The sequence below is a fragment of the Homalodisca vitripennis genome, chromosome 4, assembly GCF_021130785.1.
Source record: "Homalodisca vitripennis isolate AUS2020 chromosome 4, UT_GWSS_2.1, whole genome shotgun sequence".
In the NCBI taxonomy this organism is placed as follows: domain Eukaryota; kingdom Metazoa; phylum Arthropoda; class Insecta; order Hemiptera; family Cicadellidae; genus Homalodisca; species Homalodisca vitripennis.
Window position 1 is genome coordinate 132763372 of NC_060210.1, and position 20030 is coordinate 132783401.

General features: G+C 33.3%; 1 protein-coding gene and 1 non-coding gene across 3 annotated transcripts in view; both read right to left on the reverse strand.

Moving 5' to 3' along the window:
- The window catches only part of LOC124360185 (high affinity cGMP-specific 3',5'-cyclic phosphodiesterase 9A), a 641497-nt gene that overhangs the window by 455179 nt on the left and 166288 nt on the right, over window positions 1-20030 (reverse strand). The gene's annotated exons all lie outside the window — the stretch shown is intronic.
- Window positions 17505-17577, reverse strand: Trnav-cac. The gene has a single exon. It is a non-coding gene; the product is annotated as a tRNA-Val (tRNA).

The window sequence follows — 20030 nt, forward strand, 5'->3', positions numbered from 1 at the left end:
GTGGGGAAAATTGCATAGCATGGGACAGACGAAAATTCGGATTTTTCATTACATCTCTTAGATCAGAAGTTAACAAAAGTCTCACATATGTATAAATTTTCTTGAATGGGGTAAAAAAAGCAAATTAAAAATAGCACCAGACACATAATTCATTTGTATCTGAGATTACCGTAAACGTGCATAATCGAAATTAAGCGCTGAACCTAGGTTACCTATCTTTGAGAAAACTGTTGCGGCTAGAATGAACATAAGTAAAGCTACCTATTACTTAGGTTGATTAATTATTTTACGTTATATTTTACATATATCGTTCAATTTCAATGATTTTGTTTTCTAATTTGCCACAAACCTTTGTCTTATATTCAGCTTTTTCTTTACTAACATACATTTAGTCATATACTACTAAGAAAACTACAGTAATAATCCTGAGGTGATTTGAACAAACAATCTTATTATTTATAATATAATCTAAAACAAAATTGTATGAAACATAAAGTTTTTTCGATACCTAAAAATTAGTAAAACTAGTTGCATAATTATTGTGGCAAAGATTAATATCAGTTTAACTTTTCAGCCACACTAATGGCAAAATAAGTTGTCTTTATTTTGTTAAAAATGAGATTCAATCCAAAACATATCAATCACGCCTACATTTAATAAACATAAAGGATTATTAGGAAAATATGGTCTAAGTAACTATCTCGTACTCGAGGCTAATAAACATCCGAATTCATTATTTTCGGTTCTACAAACATAAAACACTGACTGTACACGAATACAGTGTCCACTTTAAATAATCAGAAATAAAGTAGGCCCTCATCAACAACACTTGATTCCGTTAGACAAATACAAACAGAAACACTTTTTTATCACCAACAGATTACTTGACGAGTAGGTAAAATTCAACGTTTGCTAATGAAAAATACTGATCTCGAGGTGACGAGACCCGTTAGAACAATAATACGGTTCCGCGGGTCGAGGTCGTTCATGGCTCTCGATTACGGTGTTAGTTACATCAAAATTTACCCTAAACTCAATCTTGCAAACTTTGTTATATTTTTAAGTATATTAATTTCTAAACATAAAACAATTAAAAAAACATGCTATTTTTTCTTTAAAAGTAACAAATGAAAAATCTTTAACGGGGTTATATTACACTTACAATACAGAAAGTAAAACAATGTAGCTGTCATTTGTGGTCCCAAGAAGTTGAACAGGCCGCAACGACTCAATAATGTGCATTGTTTTGATTTTTTATTGTTATTTTGGAACAATGGATAAACTATAATTCTAATGGGTTCTAAAAGTGATAAATTGATATATTTTTAAAAGTTTGTTTTATTTGTTGAGTTTATCTGTAGCATAGCCTTGTAAAACGTGGAATTAAAATATTAAACCCATTTTTGAATTTTTAAACCCAAGTCTTTAAATTTTTTTAATTTAAAACAAATAAATTTTATTTGTTTAAACCATTACTTAATATAATGTACTTTATTTTTATAAAACATTTGAAAAACAATAATTCCTCTATAATGTTTAGAATTTGAGAAATTTTTCTTCCGAAAATTCAAAATTCACAAACCCTGAGGTACACTTGATATCAAGGTACATTAACTAGAGTACATTAAGAACAAAATAACTTGGTCAATGAATAAAGTTTAATTTTTACAACCAACCCTTTAAACAAACCTGAACATTTATAACATAGTTTTTAGTAGTACTACTTAGTAATAAAAAACAGTTTTCATTTTTTTATACACGTGATATCAAGGTACATTAACTAGAGTAGATTAAGAAAAAAAAAACTTGGTCGATGAATAAAGTTTAATTTTTACAACCAACCCTTTAAACACACCTGAACATTTATAACATAGTTTTTAGCAGTACCACTTAGTAATGAAAGGATTTATTTCATTAAAAAGGCAGGAGTATGCCACAACACGTGTCGCGTACCACGTGGCAGGATTCGCAGAAGTTGCATGGAATATTTGTAGTATATTGCTCTCATTTCATTCTCCAGATATCTTGTGGACATAGACTAATGTTTGTACAGAAAAGGAATGCTTACACCCCCCAGAGAAATCGTGTCAGCCTAAAGGTGATCTGTATATCTTGCCATATGATACATTCACACTTATGTTCATCAAGTAAGGTTTCATAGCAGTACACCATTTAAAAAGTTCCGGGGAGGTAGAGAGTGAAGTACGACACAAAAGTGCGCTTACGTAAAACTTTTTCACCGACTTTTAATATTGAATTTCGAGTATTATTTTTCTTTTTTTACTGTATGAATTACCTACACGTGTTAAAATGTCAAGTATTAAAATATAGTTTTATTGTATTCAGCTTGTGTATAAATGTATTTATTCTGGTATTTTCTAATCGCCATCTTGGATACCCATAAGACAAAAGTAAACTCCCATTGGCTAAAGCTCAGCCAAATCCCACGGAGTTACAAGTAACTTACTTCATCTAACTCAGTGTTACTTATATATAAATGAAGCTTAATGCACAACTTTTGTCGATTCGTTCTTTTTACATATATTGTACGAACAGGCAGACATAAATTATATTTTTCTACCCCACGAGTGATAGGCTACGATAACGCTCAGCCAATAGAAAATGTATGAAAGGAATAACGTTATTAGCGTGCGTCACTGAATTCGGTGAAGCAAGAAATCTCCATATCCCATCCCAGTCAACTGACATAGGAGATAGGGACGACGAATAATCTGGCTGATGTAGTACGTCTAACTAAAACAGTTTCTTCTATCTAAGTGGCAGTTGTAATAATTTTGACGTTCGGGTAATAAATAACAATTTGCCCATAATAACGTATAGATTTATTCAGTATCTCATCTCAGACTTTTATTCAATAATTATACGGAATTGCCTAATTTAATCAGCAAAGATGTCATTCCTATTGGGAAACGGATAAGATATATGTTTTCTTTAAGAACATAAAATATTACCTAGATTATTATTTACATCAATAAAGAAAAGAACTAATATAGTTTTTTGCTAATAAAAGCAACTTCGAATCTACGAATACGATAGTATTGTAGTTAGAATTTAACTCGATATTAATTATCATACGAAATTGCCTAATTTAATCAGCAAAGATGTCATTCCTATTGGAAAACGGATAAGATATATGTTTTCTTTAAGCACATAAATATTAGCTAAATTATAATTTACATCTATAAAGAAATGAACTAATATAGTTTTTGCTAATAAAAGCAACCTCGAATCTACGAATACGATAGTTTTGTAGTTAGAATTTAACTCGATATTAATTATATCATACGAAATTGCCTAATTTAATCAGCAAAGATGTCATTCCTATTGGAAAACGAATAATATAATTGTTTTCTTTGAGCACATAAATATTAGCTAAATTATAATTTACATCTATAAAGAAATGAACTAATATAGTTTTTTGCTAATAAAGGAACCTCGAATCTACGAATACGATAGTTGTTAAGTTAGAATTTAACTCGATATTAATTCTCAGCTGACTTTTAAATTGTATACGTATACAGTTCTTTATATTTATGGTTGTGCCGATGGCCGAGCGGAGGAAGTAGAATTTTGGATCTGATTTAGCGATAGTGTTGATAAAAAAATCCTGTCTGTGACTGTTGTAGCACCAGTAATTTACCAACCCTGTACCGGCTGTATCGACTTTTCTTCTTATCCCGTTTGATAAGAGCTTCGCTCAGGCCAATGACCCATGAGGAAGGACAGGATAAGGCCTAAAATGGGATCGGGCTCTCCTTTATATACAAAAAACTGACATATGTTAGTACAAAGGTTTCTTGTTGTACAATACAAATATGTCAGTTACAATGCCCCATGAGTTTAGAAACATTACTCTACAGTCGTAGCTATTGTAGGAAGGGTTGATTCACTATGAATGATGACTTTAGCTCAGATCACCACCCTCTTAGTGCAGAGCATAGAATCTGACGCTGTCACAGACTTGGCTCCAGGAATCTGGAGATATGTTTGTTTGAAGAGATAAAAATAAAATAGCGACGATGAAGTTCCAAATGAACTTTTTACATCGTTTTTAATCAGTAATCAGACACACAGACTAAAAATATAGTGTAACCCTCGTTAATAATTGTAGTGTACTCCTCTTCTAATGTAGGAAAATATTTAATTAAAGAGGAAGGTAACTAGGGCTAAACTCCACATTCACACTATAAAGTCGATATATATTAATGTATGAGCTAAAAATATAAACACAAAATACGACAACTGTTTTTGTACAATGTAAGTCGCATTAAATTCCAAAACTAAACAATACATTCAATACAGCACAATGTACGCTTTGAACTATCCTCATTACAATATGAAATGTGTTTTATTACGACACAATATAGTTTTTAACATGTAAATGTAACATACATGTTTCACTATTAAAAATTGGATTATTGCTTTGTGTTTTTCCGTGATGAGGATGAATTCATATGTACTGTATTAATTTGAATATGGAATTACTATAATAAAGTGAATCTTTATAGATGTTTAGTATTGATATTAACAAAGATCAAAGCCTGTACGTGTGAGCTACAATGTTGGTTAACTTTTTTCCATTACAATTCATTACAAATAAAAAAGTGACACAATTAGTGAAATTAAAATATCAGTAAATATTATGCAGTGATAAATGTGGACCTTATATTCTGTTTGATAAGATCCTCGCACAGTCCAGAGACTCATGAGGACGTCAATATAAGGCTTAAAGTGAACAGGCTTCTCATTAAAAAAATGGTAATTTGTAATATATATTATATTATAAATAAAATTAATACTGAATGAATAATTGAATGAAGTAAATATCGTGGTGATTTAAACCATTCTTTTTCAGCTTAATGTTCTTTAACGGCAGCAATTTGGCATAATGCCGCATAAATTGAATCCCTACTGCTATTACGCCTACGTACCTACATCGAGCGTTTCCCGTGTATCTACTGAATTTGCGATTACGTAGATGAAGTGTCGCCTAAGCTAGTTCCTTTCTTTTTATTTAATATTTATATAAATACCGTGAACTAAGATAAAAATCATTCTTCAAAACGCACTTAAACGTTGAAATCATTGTTTTAACACTTTTTTTATTTATGTTTATAAAATATATCTTCTTATAAATATAAATAAATCTCCAAATGTGCTGCTAAGCGCTAATATTGAGAATGGCTGGACCAGTTCGGCTAATTCTTTTAGTAAAATATTCTTTGGAATCCGAGGAAGCTTTATATGTAGAGAACGATTGAAAAAGCAACCTGGAATAATTTTTAAATCGGAAAAAATTGAAATATTCAGGTTTCATAATCCAAATTTAACTGACATTAAACAACTGTTTTTTTTTTTTTTTTTTTTTTTTTTTCTTTTCTTTGCCTAAAAGGCGGTCTGGTTTAAATAACCATGAGACCTCGATGTACACTATTGTCCATTTGTTCATCATAGTTTTGATTGTTATAATACATACACCTAATCAGCATCTATTCACATATATACACACATCACAGATATTATTTTTAAAAAAAATGTAACAGCACAAAGGTAAAAAATGGATTTTGTCTTCTCTGCCAGGGGCCAATCAAGCAGTATACTCCTAACCCGAAAGGGTGGGCCACGGATAGAAGAACTCTGGGATTGGTTTCACATATATGTTTTACACAACAAGTGTTAGTATTGTTTATATTTTTTATAGTCTTTTATTGATGGAAAATAAAAATTTATTTATTTCTATATAAATTTGGTGATCCTCCATGCTCATAATCTAACAACTGTTAACACTTTCCATTGCAGTTCGATAAAGTGGCTAGAACATCTGTTCCGTTATATGTTATAAATTATACTGTGCCTGATCAGTAGTGTTAATGCAAATAGCAATTTCTATCATTTAATCCAGATTGTGCCAGTGACGAATTAAAACATCTAATGCATTGTAAATACTATACAAACCTTTTTTATAAAACCAACCTTAATGAAAAAAGCTGAAAATGATTTACATAAGGTACTCAAAACTGGTGGGCTTTCGTGACATTGTGAAATGGTATTTTAACAGAAAATTGTGAAATTAATAATAACATTTTCGTTTTTTAGACACATGTATTTGCATTTTCTCCATCGGGGCAACAAAGCAGATATGGCGAAGGGAATATAATTAACTCGAACCAGAAATGTTCCTAAACGTGTAAAATACGACATATGAGTAAGGTTACACATTGATCCTCTTAATCGTGATTACTAAAATAATATGCACCTCATGTATGCCTACTTACGTTTGAAAAATGCCATAGGACTCCATCATATTACATTACAAGTCCTTTTTATTAAGTTATATGACAACTGAGATTTTGAAAATTGCATGCGAAGCAGAGGTACTACCTAGTATTATAGTAATTAGACAAGGAGTAAGATATAGTGAAAGATATTTTAATTTTTGTACACTAACATAGATTCTTGCATTTCTCCCGTATTTCATTTACACTTACGCAGTCAACAAATAGTAGATTTATTTGTTGACTGCTAAACATAAATTGTCTTGATGTTTATTCCATCATGTATGTAAAGAACAATAAATTATAAAATATAACGAGCATTTTTTTAACTTTTTTAAATCTTGCTAAAAAGTATCGTCCCAAAAGTTTATGAACACTTGAAAGTTTTAGCCAAAGTCTTTTCCTCGTTTAGAAGAGGTAAAGCATTTATGTTGAATACGTTTCTTTGGATGTGTTTATTTTCTTGAACTAAGTAATTCCATATTAAATGAAATTGTGCTCATTTAAAATATCTAGTCCTAAATTTTGACAAATAGTTTTAATTAAATTATTTAATGTCTATTGTCGGATAGTACATGATGTCATCATAAATTTTGTTATAATAAATAATTGTTTTCATTAATTTTACGTTAAATATATATTATACTTTAGTTATCTCTTCTTGGTTATCATATGGAGAGGAACATTTTTTAACTATGACTGATATAGAAAACCTAAGGACGACGATTCGCGTGGAAGTCAAAACGTATTTGGAAGTGGGTTTAGACCATTTTTCCTTAAAACATTTTAGTATCCACAATTGAAATACCATTGGCGTAGAAAGAACCCTCTTGAAAAAAACATGACGTGGCGCACTTCCATTGTAAAACTGGAGAAGCGGATGTGACTGCGAGAAAGTAATATAAAGGTAATATTCTGTAGGTAGCGATAACGCCATGTAGGACACGCCTGAATGTACCTCTAGTGGTATCAAAGTGATGACAGCCAATTTTCAGAGTGGCTCGTAAACATGGTCAGTTGTCGCTGTAACACGTCGTGGTCCTCGGGGTCCAAGTTGATTGTTACCGGAATGTACACGTTCGTTTCCTCTCATACTCTACACTTAACTAGTACAATACATGAATGGTACACAACAGAGATCCCCTCACAGAGCTATTAGTAAGTACAAAATAGTCCCTTGTAAACTTAATTTGTTGTGTTACTTTAAAGAAATAATATTAATTAGATAGCACTGAATGTGTCAAGTAAAGTCGATTTCAGGGCCGTCTCTGAGAGGATAAGGTTTTATTAACAGACTATTCGCACACCCTGTTAGCTACTTAAAAGTGTAACACAACATGGAAGTTTTTTAATAAAAGCCGAGTACAATAGTTTCTATATTCCGGGAATCCCTCATTTTTAACTGTAGTTGTGTTTTCCTGATTAAACAAAAAATTCTGAACTTTATGGCTGAAAAGTGGTATCAAAACAGCGTTGAACATTTTATTAACCACTCAGATTTAATACATATCCGTTTCTCCTAAATTTTTCAATATTGGGTAAGCTTTTGCAAAACCCATCACTCGTGAGGCTGAGAAAATTTAATTTCACTCTACTTGTCTATTTGTCTGCCAGGTTCATACTATATCTCAAAAACGAACTGACCTATTAGGCTTGAAATATTGCATGAAGCTTCATATGACGAACATTGAGTTCGATAACGGTGCAGTCTTTCCATTGGATTTGGCTGAGCGTTAGTGAGTATTTTTACGTTGGTCTTATGAGTGAAATTGATTGCAACGAGAAAGTATCTGAATAAATAAATTTGTAAGCAAACTGTACAATTATGAGGAGTTACACTTTTATCGATAGAGTGAAAAGAAAATATAACAGACTGGAATCAATGATAACATTTTGTGACAATTTTAACTTCAGCGCACTCTTACTCGAACTACGAACATTCCTTATCCACTTACTTATCTTAAATAGGTAAGCTCGAAAGTTTCCATGGCTGGTGGGGAAATAGGTCAGGTAGAAATTTACCTCCCACTTCAGTCATTGGTAGTACTAGCCCTGATCATCGAATTGTGCTATGAACTGTTTCTTCAATGAAACATCTTTACTAAATCTTTGCAGTGATTTAGGAAATTCCAATTCCTTGTGGTAAGGACGAAAGCTTTACTTTTTTGACCTGCTCACCGGCATCAACCTCACCTATATTTTTATTATTTTTCTGCCTAGTGAAGGAAAAGGTTAACAGCTGTGACATATCATATATTTCGTATCATATCCCACAAAATAACTGTGCGCATTCTACTTCATGGAATTTATATGTATTTCTAAAATGAATAGAATACTACAGTTGGTTCATCATATCGAGATGGAGGCAAGCTCCCGTATGCCTTAATTACAAACATCGGTGTAATGCTATGAAAACTGCTTAGGAATTAGGCAAAAATTAGGAAAAAACTGCCATGAAAACTGCTTTGCTGAATATTTTCGTTTGTACCTCATCTCTATACAGAGATTTTGTTTTCGTGTATTGAACTAGAACCCACGATACTCTTGTAAAATACTATCGAAAGTATTGACTCACTACATACGATATAATTGCCATTAATAATGATTGCGACTTCAAGAGTGATCAGGACTGGGAAATTTCTTTTGAGCAGCAAAGTTGGCGAATATAATTAATATATTGATAACCGTTGCAGACTTTCAATAATCCTCTCTTCAATTGTAATTATATTTATCCACGCAATAATTATTACCCGACACCGAAGAATAATAATATCCTTTTGCTAAAACATTCTACATTGACAGTCTTTATACAATTTTCTGGACCAAGTTGTGGAGCATAGTCTTAAATCTTAAACTGTGTTTGTCTAAAATGGTCGGTCAGCAACAAAAACCCGATACAACGGAGTATGGATGGACACGTCAGGATGTAACAACGTTGCAGATTTAGTGTTCCATTCATATATGGAACCAACCAGTCCAACAAAGTAAATTCATCAAATGTAAAAGTAACTTACTTAAAAATGTCATATAATTTAAAGTAAATTATATGATATTTAGGCTCTTTTTTCTGTGTTTTCTCGTTACGACCACAGTTGCCTCAACGAGCAATATGCATATTTTAGGATTTTAATTGTTTCATTGCCACCCTAAATTTAAGAGCTCCTTGGAGCAAGAAGTATCAGGTTTCAAGTATCTACGAGCTATCTATGAAGAGGCTGTTTAAACGGACAGACAGACAGACAACGATAAAGAGGAGTAAGAAGGATCTGTCGAATTCTTAATAATTATAGTAGACAAATATTATAACTTAAATTTAACTGGGAGTTTATATAGACACTAAATAAGGTATAACAATATTTTTATCCCAAACAAGCACTTAATACGTCTGTGAAATCTATATCAGAGTATTCACTGTACAAGATGAAAGATCTCCTGGTTAAGATTGAGGCAGCTACACAAGTTAGCCAATTATTGGTGGGCTTTATAAGGCTGCAGAGAAATGGGATTACCACCACTGGTCGTTTTGTAATAAACGATGTTATCGAATGTTTTATTCCTTAATTGCTGACCAGGCAAAGTTTTACATTATTGGAGTTAACAGGTACCTCATAATTTTGCTCTAAGGACAATTACCAAACCAATAATTTCCGCTAATTTATTGTTCAATACAACTTTCAAAATTTAGATATTTTTATTTATAGGTTATCTTGAAAAAGGTAATTTTTTAAACACACTTACCGAATATGCTTCCATATGCAAGACATTTCCTATATCCATAAATAATCAAAGAAAGATGATAAAATAAGAAAACGTTCTAATTTTCTTGTTTCCATTGACAGAATTAGCTTGCTCAGCTCTGTACTTACTGGATATATTTTCTCTCAAGGTAACAAATTGAACTTTCCTCTCTTGATTCACAATCTATTACATGATATTAAACCTGTGTTCCACTTTAGATCTTAGGGAAACAAGGTCACTTTTTCTTCATATGGTAAAGTAAATATTTACTCCCATTTAGACGGAGTGAAAGCTTAGCTATAATTTTTGGATAGTATACATTTACTTTATTTAGACGCAGTTGGAATGTTCTCCCTCAAAGCTGCTGTATAGAAGGTGTGATAAGGGGCAGACTATTTCCGAACTAGGCTTAGTAAAGAGGTTGTTCCTTGTTCTCATTAAAACAAGTGTTTTCTGTACTTACAACCGGTAGGGAAACGACTGTACACAGTACAAGTACTTGTTTTGTGTACTGGTGGGCAAATGTGTCTCGTATTGGAGATAAGACGTAGCAAATACATTATAGATTAAAAACCACGTTATTTTTTTTAACTATTTTCTGTTTTAGTGTAGCAGACAACTTGTAATCTATATAAATATGAAACGTTTATACATCTATAGTTAGTTCAATATGTTAGATGTAGCTGATTAGCAAAGCCCGTGAATGTTGGTGTGGGTGAAATACCAATGCCGGCACTGGAACTCTGGGGACAGACCACTGGCGGTGGTGGTATGCACGGTATAGCGGTCGGTACCACATGTGGTATATGGCCCGCCCGTCACGTCCTGTTATATTCGCTACACAAATCACTTTGGTCACATCCAATAATTGAAATTCCTAACATAACCAGGTAGGTAACTAGGAACTAGCTTAAAAACTGCGTTACGTAAACTTGCTAGTGCCACTTCATTGCACGGTAACAACCATTCCTTAATGGATTCGCTACTTCTAACAAGGTCAAAAAATTATATTAAAAAATGTCTTAAAAAATACAAAAATTATTACCCGATATTTTTCTATATTTCTAACCTTACGTAACCATACGACTTTTGATTCTGAATTTCTATTAAAATCGATAGGCCAGAATCTATTTTGCAGTATTGATACAAAACCGATAGTAGCATTGATAAACTTAGTTAAAACTTAGGGATATTAGCCTCATTACAGGTTTAAGGTATGTGCGTAGGTTCATTATGCAAATTAATTGAACGCAAGAGGACAAATCTTTAGGATACAATCTGAATTCAGCATATTTGTACACCAGAGGTTATTTACGTGTATGACTCCTCCCAGAACGTGTAAACCTAATTTGAGCAAAGCCCAAACGCAAGAGGACAAATCTTTAGGATACAATCTGAATTCAGCATATTTGTACATCAGAGGTTATTTACGTGTATGGCTCCTCCCAGAACGTGTAAACCTAATTTGATCAAAGCCCAAACGCAAGAGGACAAATCTTTAGGATACAATCTGAATTCAGCATATTTGTACACCAGAGGTTATTTACGTGTATGGCTCCTCCCAGAACGTGTAAACCTAATTTGATCAAAGCCCAAACGCAAGAGGACAAATCTTTAGGATACAATCTGAATTCAGCATATTTGTACACCAGAGGTTATTTACGTGTATGGCTCCTCCCAGAACGTGTAAACCTAATTTGATCAAAGCCCAAACGCAAGAGGACAAATCTTTAGGATACAATCTGAATTCAGCATATTTGTACACCAGAGGTTATTTACGTGTATGGCTCCTCCCAGAACGTGTAAACCTAATTTGATCAAAGCCCAAACGCAAGAGGACAAATCTTTAGGATACAATCTGAATTCAGCATATTTGTACACCAGAGGTTATTTACGTGTATGGCTCCTCCCAGAACGTGTAAACCTAATTGGTGCAAAGCCCTACAGAGGACCTTTTTAACACTGCACTAGCTTTTAAAGGATTCACAATAAAACTTCTTTTATAGGTTTAGCCAAATCTAACAAAAATTCTTATTCAAATATATTACCAGCAGTATAAAACTCTATCAGTGATGAGAGCTGAGCAAACCCGTACTACATTAAACCAATAAGGTCTTCAGCACGGCTTCCGTAGTGACAGGATATTCAGGATGGGAACACGTAGGATATTGGAGTTGCCACAAGCCTAGCATTTATAACGATGTGTTTCTTTACTTTTGAGCACTCCTGTTTAGTTTTAAACAACTGTGCTCAAAAGCGAAGAAACCTATTGTTCTTCGTTCAGCCCATTGCGCAATTCACAGAGCGTACACATAGTTCTACCACAAATAATTCTGTAGCTCGGGATCACAGGAGCGATCTCCGATGCTGTCAAACGTCCCCCTCATTGAACAGCCTCATATCGCTGTCTTCTTGTATGGAGATGCAGACAAATGTGCATTGTATATAGGGACACAACTTGATTTTTCTTCAAAACCGATGGAAACACTTTCTTTAATAAAGAAATTTACGTCAGCCAGTTTTGGTGGAGGTTAAAATGGGAGGTTACCAAAAGGTATAAAAATACATTTTGATTTATTTCTAATAAATACATATATGCTACGTAGTTCACACAAATGTATAATTTGTAAACTACATCTTTTGATACATTTTAAAAATTAATTTCGTAAACACGAGATTAACTGTTACAATATCCGCCTCCACGGAATCTAAAGCATACGTAACTTAACTACTGTTTTCGGTAAATTATAAATCAAGCACAGCGTCTGAGTCTGCTGAATAACTGTGCACGACTTCATATAATGACAGTGCTTTGTAGGGTTCCAGAAAATGGGTGTTTACGGTCGAACGAAAATATACCTAAATTTGGTTCCACTACAGCAACTTCTTTCAAGTTTTTCTCCTACTACTCTTAATATTTGATATGAAGAATTATTTAGTTTTAGGTGAATTGTACTAATTTGGTGCTTTCTATGTAATGTCTGAAACAACCCTAAGTGTCCAAATCTGCCTTAAGTGTCCTAAACAACTATGAATGTCTAAAACAACCCTACGTGTCGAAAACCTCTCTGAGCATCCAAAACATGTCTGAGCGTCCAAAACAGCCCTGAGTTTCCAAAATAGCCCTATGTGTCCAAAACATGTCTGAGCGTCCAAAACAGTCCTGAGTGTCCAAACCAGCCCTGAGTTTCCAAAATAGCCCTATGTGTCCAAAACATGTCTGAGCGTCCAAAACAGTCCTGAGTGTCCAAAACAGCCCTGAGTTTCCAAAATAGCCCTATGTGTCCAAAACCATGTCTGAGCGTCCAAAACAGTCCTGAGTGTCCAAACCAGCCCTGAGTTTCCAAAATAGCCCTATGTGTCCAAAACATGTCTGAGCGTCCAAAACAGTCCTGAGTGTCCAAACCAGCCCTGAGTTTCCAAAATAGCCCTATGTGTCCAAAACATGTCTGAGCGTCCAAAACAGTCCTGAGTGTCCAAAACCAGCCCTGAGTTTCCAAAATAGCCCTATGTGTCCAAAACATGTCTGAGCGTCCAAAACAGTCCTGAGTGTCCAAACCAGCCCTGAATGTCTAAAACAACCCTACGTGTCGAAAACCTCTCTGAGCATCCAAAACACGTCTGAGCGTCCAAAATAGCCCTGAGTTTCCAAAATAGCCCTATGTGTCCAAAACATGTCTGCGCGTCCAAAACAGTCCTGAGTGTCCAAACCAGCCCTGAATGTATAAAACAACCCTACGTGTCGAAAACCTCTCTGAGCATCCAAAACACGTCTGAGCGTCCAAAACAGCCCTGAGTTTCCAAAATAGCCCTATGTTGTCCAAAACCTGTCTGAGAGTCCAAAACAGCCTTGAGTGTCCAAAACTACTCTGAGCGTCTGAAATAGCCTTAAATGCCCAAAACAGTCCTAAGTGTCCAAAATACCCCTGAGCATAAAAAATAAACAGAAGTTTCCAAATCAGCTCTGAATTAAAATATTGATTACGGTGAAAAATCTTATTAAAAAGAAGAACTACACATATTATCATTACTATAATACAAGACGGGGGTCAATTATTTTACCATTATTTTTTTATCTATCAATAAACATTAAATTTGAGAGGAAAAACTTCAGTTATTATTCTTTACTTAATCTATCACATCACGGTTTCCTGGAATCGACACCTAATACGTTAGTAGTATTTGAGATAAAGAAATCAAAACGCAAGAGGAAAATCATCGCAGTGGAGAAGAAAAACGTGAGATTAATGATGAGGATTATCTCAAGAGGCGTGTAATTGGATGAGATGATTGGGGGGGACCGCTCCGCGCACTCTAACCTGGGTTGAATTACATTCTTATGTTTTATTTTGATTCTCTTTAAAATCCCTCATTTTAAAATTTAATGTGAAGTCTCTTTAGTAACTACGCTATAATTGAAAATAGTTAAAAATACAATATTGCTTTTAATCTATAATGTATTTGCTACATTTTATCTCCAATACGAGAAACATTGCCCACCAGTACAAAAACAAGTACTTGTACTTATACAGTAGTTTCGCTACCGGTTGTTAGTACAGAAAACACTTGTTTTAATGAGAACAAGAAACAACCTCTTTACTGAGCCTAGTTCGGAAATAAGTCTCTCCCTTATCACACCTTCCATACAAGAGCAGCTTTGAGGAAGAAAATGCCAACTGTGACTAACTAAATTATATGTACACTATCCAATAATTTCGCTAGCTTTTTCACTGTTTAAAAAGGAGTAAATATTTACTTTAATCCAAATTAAGAAAAAGTAACTTTGTTTCCCTAAGATATAAAGTGAAGCACTTGTTTTAATATCATGTAATAGATTGTGAATCAAAAGAGGAAAGTTCATTTTTTCACCTTGAGAAAAAATATATTCACCAAGTACAGAGCTGAGCAAGCTATTTATGTCAATTGAAACAACAAACTTGACTCCAAAACCATATAATTTCCCCACACCTTCAAATTTAATAAATAAATTTGGGTATTTATGTCTTTATTCAGAGTAACTAATTGTAAATAACTGATTTCATCTTCCTAATGTAATAAAGAATATTTTTTTATCAGAAGTTGTTCAATATCGTATGTTAACAATAAAGGTAAAACTGCCTAAGTGTAGCACTGTGTCTGGTTCAATTCTTTCATTTGCAATCGTTCCGGGTTCGCTGCGCTCGCTTGTTTTCTGAAATTTAAATTTCTCATATTGGAGAGAGAACGGCTCCTTGAACCATATTTGTCACTAGTCCCAACTTTTATTCCTTTATTACTACGGTAAATATTTATTCCCAAAATTTAGAATGGAACCCAGTATCAGGTATCTTATATGCACATGTTCAAAATTTATAGCAACGTTAAAATAATATTGATCTTATTAAATATACTGCAATCGACTAAATTACCGATTATTTGACTGAAAATAGAAACTTTTAATCTCTTCATCTCATTTTGTGATGGTTTTATAACGATTGTTTAAGTGTCAAGGGGGTAGTTTTAAGTGTGTGAAATTATATACTGTACAAAAATAACGTTTGATATTTTCCAACATTTCGATACCTTCCCATTCGATTCCATTAGATCCCCACCAAAACTATCCCAGCTGACGAGAGTCAATTTCTTTTCTTCAAAACATTGTGAACAGTAGGCAAAGACTTTCGATTCACGATCACGTTCCACACAGACTTTTTGGACTTATTACAAAACTGTTTGTAATGTTCTCGGTATTTTCATATCCTTGTTTTAGCTTACCTGTCCGCAGTTAGAACAATAATCTGCTTGTTTCCTTCTTATCCCATCAGTAAATGCTGCTCCAGGGGGATGGATGTCCATAAAACAGTTGATACGTTGCACTAAAATCACACAATTAAACTTTGCCATCAAAAAGAATTGCCTTTTATTTGCAAAGTTGCTACGTGACCCACACATGATGACAGCAATGGGTAACTCAACTAATGAAAGCTAAATTTAGTAAATAGCGGTTTCATTTACATCTGTTTCATAGACCTCTGATCAATAATAGAGTATCTACGAGTATAAACAATTACAAGTGTGACATGGTTTTGTAGACACACTCTATTTAACAAAGGGTAAATTAAAGAAAACTCGCTAAAAATGGAGGTTTAGGATCCATTGGGTTCAAACATGTTGCCACTAACTCTATTTCATTTATATTTTTAATAAAATTTCATCTCCAGACATTAAATTTTGCAAAAAGTTATATTGGCTAAGCGTTAACGAAGCGTTAAATCGTGGAGCTGGAAAAATGTCATTTCTGTCTGTATGATAGTCTATCTGACTGTCTGACTGTCCGAACGATGTCTCGAAGACGAACTCGCCTAGAGGCCTGTAATTTTATATGAAGCTTCTTTTAGCAACACTGAGTTTGATGCTGCTGCATGTCACTCCATGGGATTTGGCTCAGCGATAGCAAATATTTTTAAATTCGTCTTATGGGCAACAATGATGACAATGAAAAATAACAGAGTACATACATTTGTTATTAAGCTGAATACAATCATGTGAAATTTTTACAAGTGACACATTAACACTATAGTGTAGATTATTCATACAGTAAAAGAAAAAATACAGTGAAATAAATGTTAAAAGTCGGTAACCATGTCTGATTTCAGCGCACATTTTTCAAACATTACTTTAACACTGCTATGAAACCTAACTTATTGAAAAATGTAAATATGTCATAAAGCAGGAGAAACGAGTGTATAATTTTAATTTTGCATTAAACTTCATTTCAACATATACAAATACATACAATATAGAATACTGAATTTTTAACTGCGGAAAATGGTTCAGCGTCATTGAAGCATTTTGTAGGCTAACAAATTTTTTTTGCCTGCCGAGGGATGCAAATATTTCTTTCATGTATGACTGTTTGCCTGTCTATCTTTCATGAGAACTAAATCGAGAATGGATTGAAAAATTGTATTTCATGTGATATTGAAGATGTTTGTGAATTAGTAATTTTTTTCAAGTAATTTTTTTAAGTAACTTATTAACGTGTCAAAGTGTAACTTTTTAGTTTAGTCGCAAAAGAAATAATGCGTTTTTAGTTTATTGTATTTCTTTGAGTAACATTTGTGGATGACATTTTCGATTATTTTGTAATATTAATTTAACATTTCAGAACAGATTTTGAACTATTTCGTTCAGTGGGTGAGTGTTAAATTTTCGAGTAAAAAACTCATGTATCATTTTTTTAGTGATTAATGTAGGCTTTAAGGTCAAAATTTTGTTCTTTCATGTAGGACACATAGAAAACCTCAACTGTTATTAGTTTAATTTAATATAAAGTTTTGCATCCTACAATAAAGTAAAAAAACAAGTTTGTTTTTAAAATCGAAGGGAGTTGTATTTTACTTTTTACGACCTTATGTGTGGCAAAAGCTAGTATCGAAATTTCAATAAAATTATAAACAATACATTACTGTCTGTGATAAAAAGTATAGCTGTTTCCGCCCGGGATCGAACCGGGGACCTTGTGCGTGTGAAGCACACGTGATAACCGCTACACTACGGAAACTGTGTGTAGTGAGCGAGCACTCACTATTGTTATACCCGTAGGCCAGTAGTAGCAGTAGGCCATATTAAGTTGTGATAGAAACATTACAAATAAAATTAAATAAGTTTTATGATAATGCATGTCCTATCACTAAGAATGTTACCACAATTTCCTTTTTTTGTCTGCTAGGTGGATGTAAGAATTTGTATGCTGTATGGTTTCTGTCTGTCTATTTTCCTATAGGACTTATCGAGAGAAAAATGAGCTATATGCGAAATTTTGCATGAACCTTAGCGAAGTCCGTTTCGCGACATGTGGTGTGGAATACTCCTTCCTTCTGAACCTGATAAGAGCGGCTTCTTAACCCTTGTCGTTCTCTGCCCGTATGTCTGTGCGATTATTCTTAATAGGACGGTTACAGAGATTTGGCACTTGGTACATAGATTCCTCTAAGTCCGAGGAAGAACACTATTAGTTTGGGGTCAGAAGGCCAAAGAGAAGTCCGTATGTCTATCTTTCTATCCATGCTTTGCGTTGTCTTGATAGAAACACTTCAGAGACTTGAAAATTTGGTTTGTCTTGCTCTTAATAAAAATCCTACTAATTTTGTAATTAAATAGTCAAAGGATAGTCTCTCTGTTCATCTGCCGTTTTCTGCGATAGGTTTTAATATAAAAACCCATAAACGTAAAACTAGGTACAAATGTTCCCCCTTCGTCCAAGAAAGAACTTTATTGATTTTGGGACCAAAAGATCAAAAGGGCTATTCGTCCGTATCTCGGTCCTTTTTTTGACAACATTTTACTACACTGGGTCCTTAGAAACTCCTTTGTATTAGTGTATTTATATGTACAGTGTGAGTTCAAAGTATGGATACACTCTGTTTATTTTTTGATGGAGGGATGGAATTCGGTACACCTTGACACCTTTTTAGGAAATAGAACTGAACCTTTTAGTCACTTTTACACATTTCCCCATTATCCCAAAAAGGAATTTTGGAGGGGCAGCTCAAATTTTTAAATGTGTCCCGAGTTCCATCCCTCCATTTTTATCTATCAAAAACTAAACAGAGCGTGTCCATCCTTTTAATTCACACTGTATACTTTAAACACATACACTACACTTATTTTTAATCATAAGCGAACGATTTTATTTAAAATACATACTTTAATTTTTGTTTGCTAACGGTGTTTACTACGAGTAGGTACAGGGTATCACTAATGTGTTACAAAAGTTTGTAAAGGTATCTTAAACAAAACAGCTCCGGTCTTGCAGCGGTTTAATCTCGTAATGGACTTGTCCCGTTACGTCAGTTTGTCTTTCATCAAACAGAAAGAAAAGCCAAACGCGGTTTTATTTGATGTGGTTAGTTGTCGGTTCACATACTGCACTACCACAGTATGCATTTTTAAATAAAAACCAATGGGATTGATATAAAGTACTTTGCTAAACAATATTCTGTTCTATTGCTGATTGTTCAGCTAGTTATTACTTTCAGAACAAAAAGTTTGTTTTCTATTCATCCAGTTGTAAACTGTAACGCAAAACTTTCCACTCCACAGAAGTGAAGTTTTTATTTTTAAAGTGACGCTAAATTGCTATACAAAATTATACATTATAAGAATGTCCCAAGAAATGTAATAGTTTTGTCAGAGACGCATAATTGGCAAAACCAAACAAAATCAGGTTGTAAGTACAGAAATAATTAATTATCTAAGCTTTGACGTTACCACGAAATGCTACAATGCTATATTGTATTTAGTCAACAAATTACATACACATTATAAACTAATATATAATATATATATAAAAAATTATATATAAAAAAGAATAAATCACAGTACAAAATATTTTTATTTTTAATTTTGTATGTGTTTGTATTCTGCCAAAGACTTCTTTAAACACTCCAAATCTTCGTTAAAAATCCAAAGTGTGCCTTTAAAAGTATCTTTAATGTTTTTCCAATACTTATAAATGTGTAAAACTGCTGAGTGTCCAAAAGTTGTCTAAAATAACCGGAAGCTTCCAAATCACCTCTGAATTTCAAAATTAGTTTTGAGACAGGCTTTTCTGTTATTGAATGCTTTAATATAAAATATAATTTGACAGAGAGAAAATTATTAATAAAACCAAACATATTTCTATTCTTCCATAAAACTAATAACACATAACCTTTGAATTATTGGTTGTCTGCTAGCTATAAACAATCTTTATTGTCCAAAGCAACCTTTAAATAAAGAACTTGGAGAGGTTATTAACGGCCTTTACATCACCTAGAACAATATAAATAAAGTAACAAGTACAATTTGCTTTCATTTAAAAACAATAGTTTAATTTATTGCCAGTTCAAACATACAAAAACTATAAGAATGAAGGTGGCGCGCTAATCCCACCATTAACAAGGCAGGCATTACAAAAGATAGTCTGTTAGTGGCCTAATAATGATAAAACTACAACTGAAACTGTATTATTTA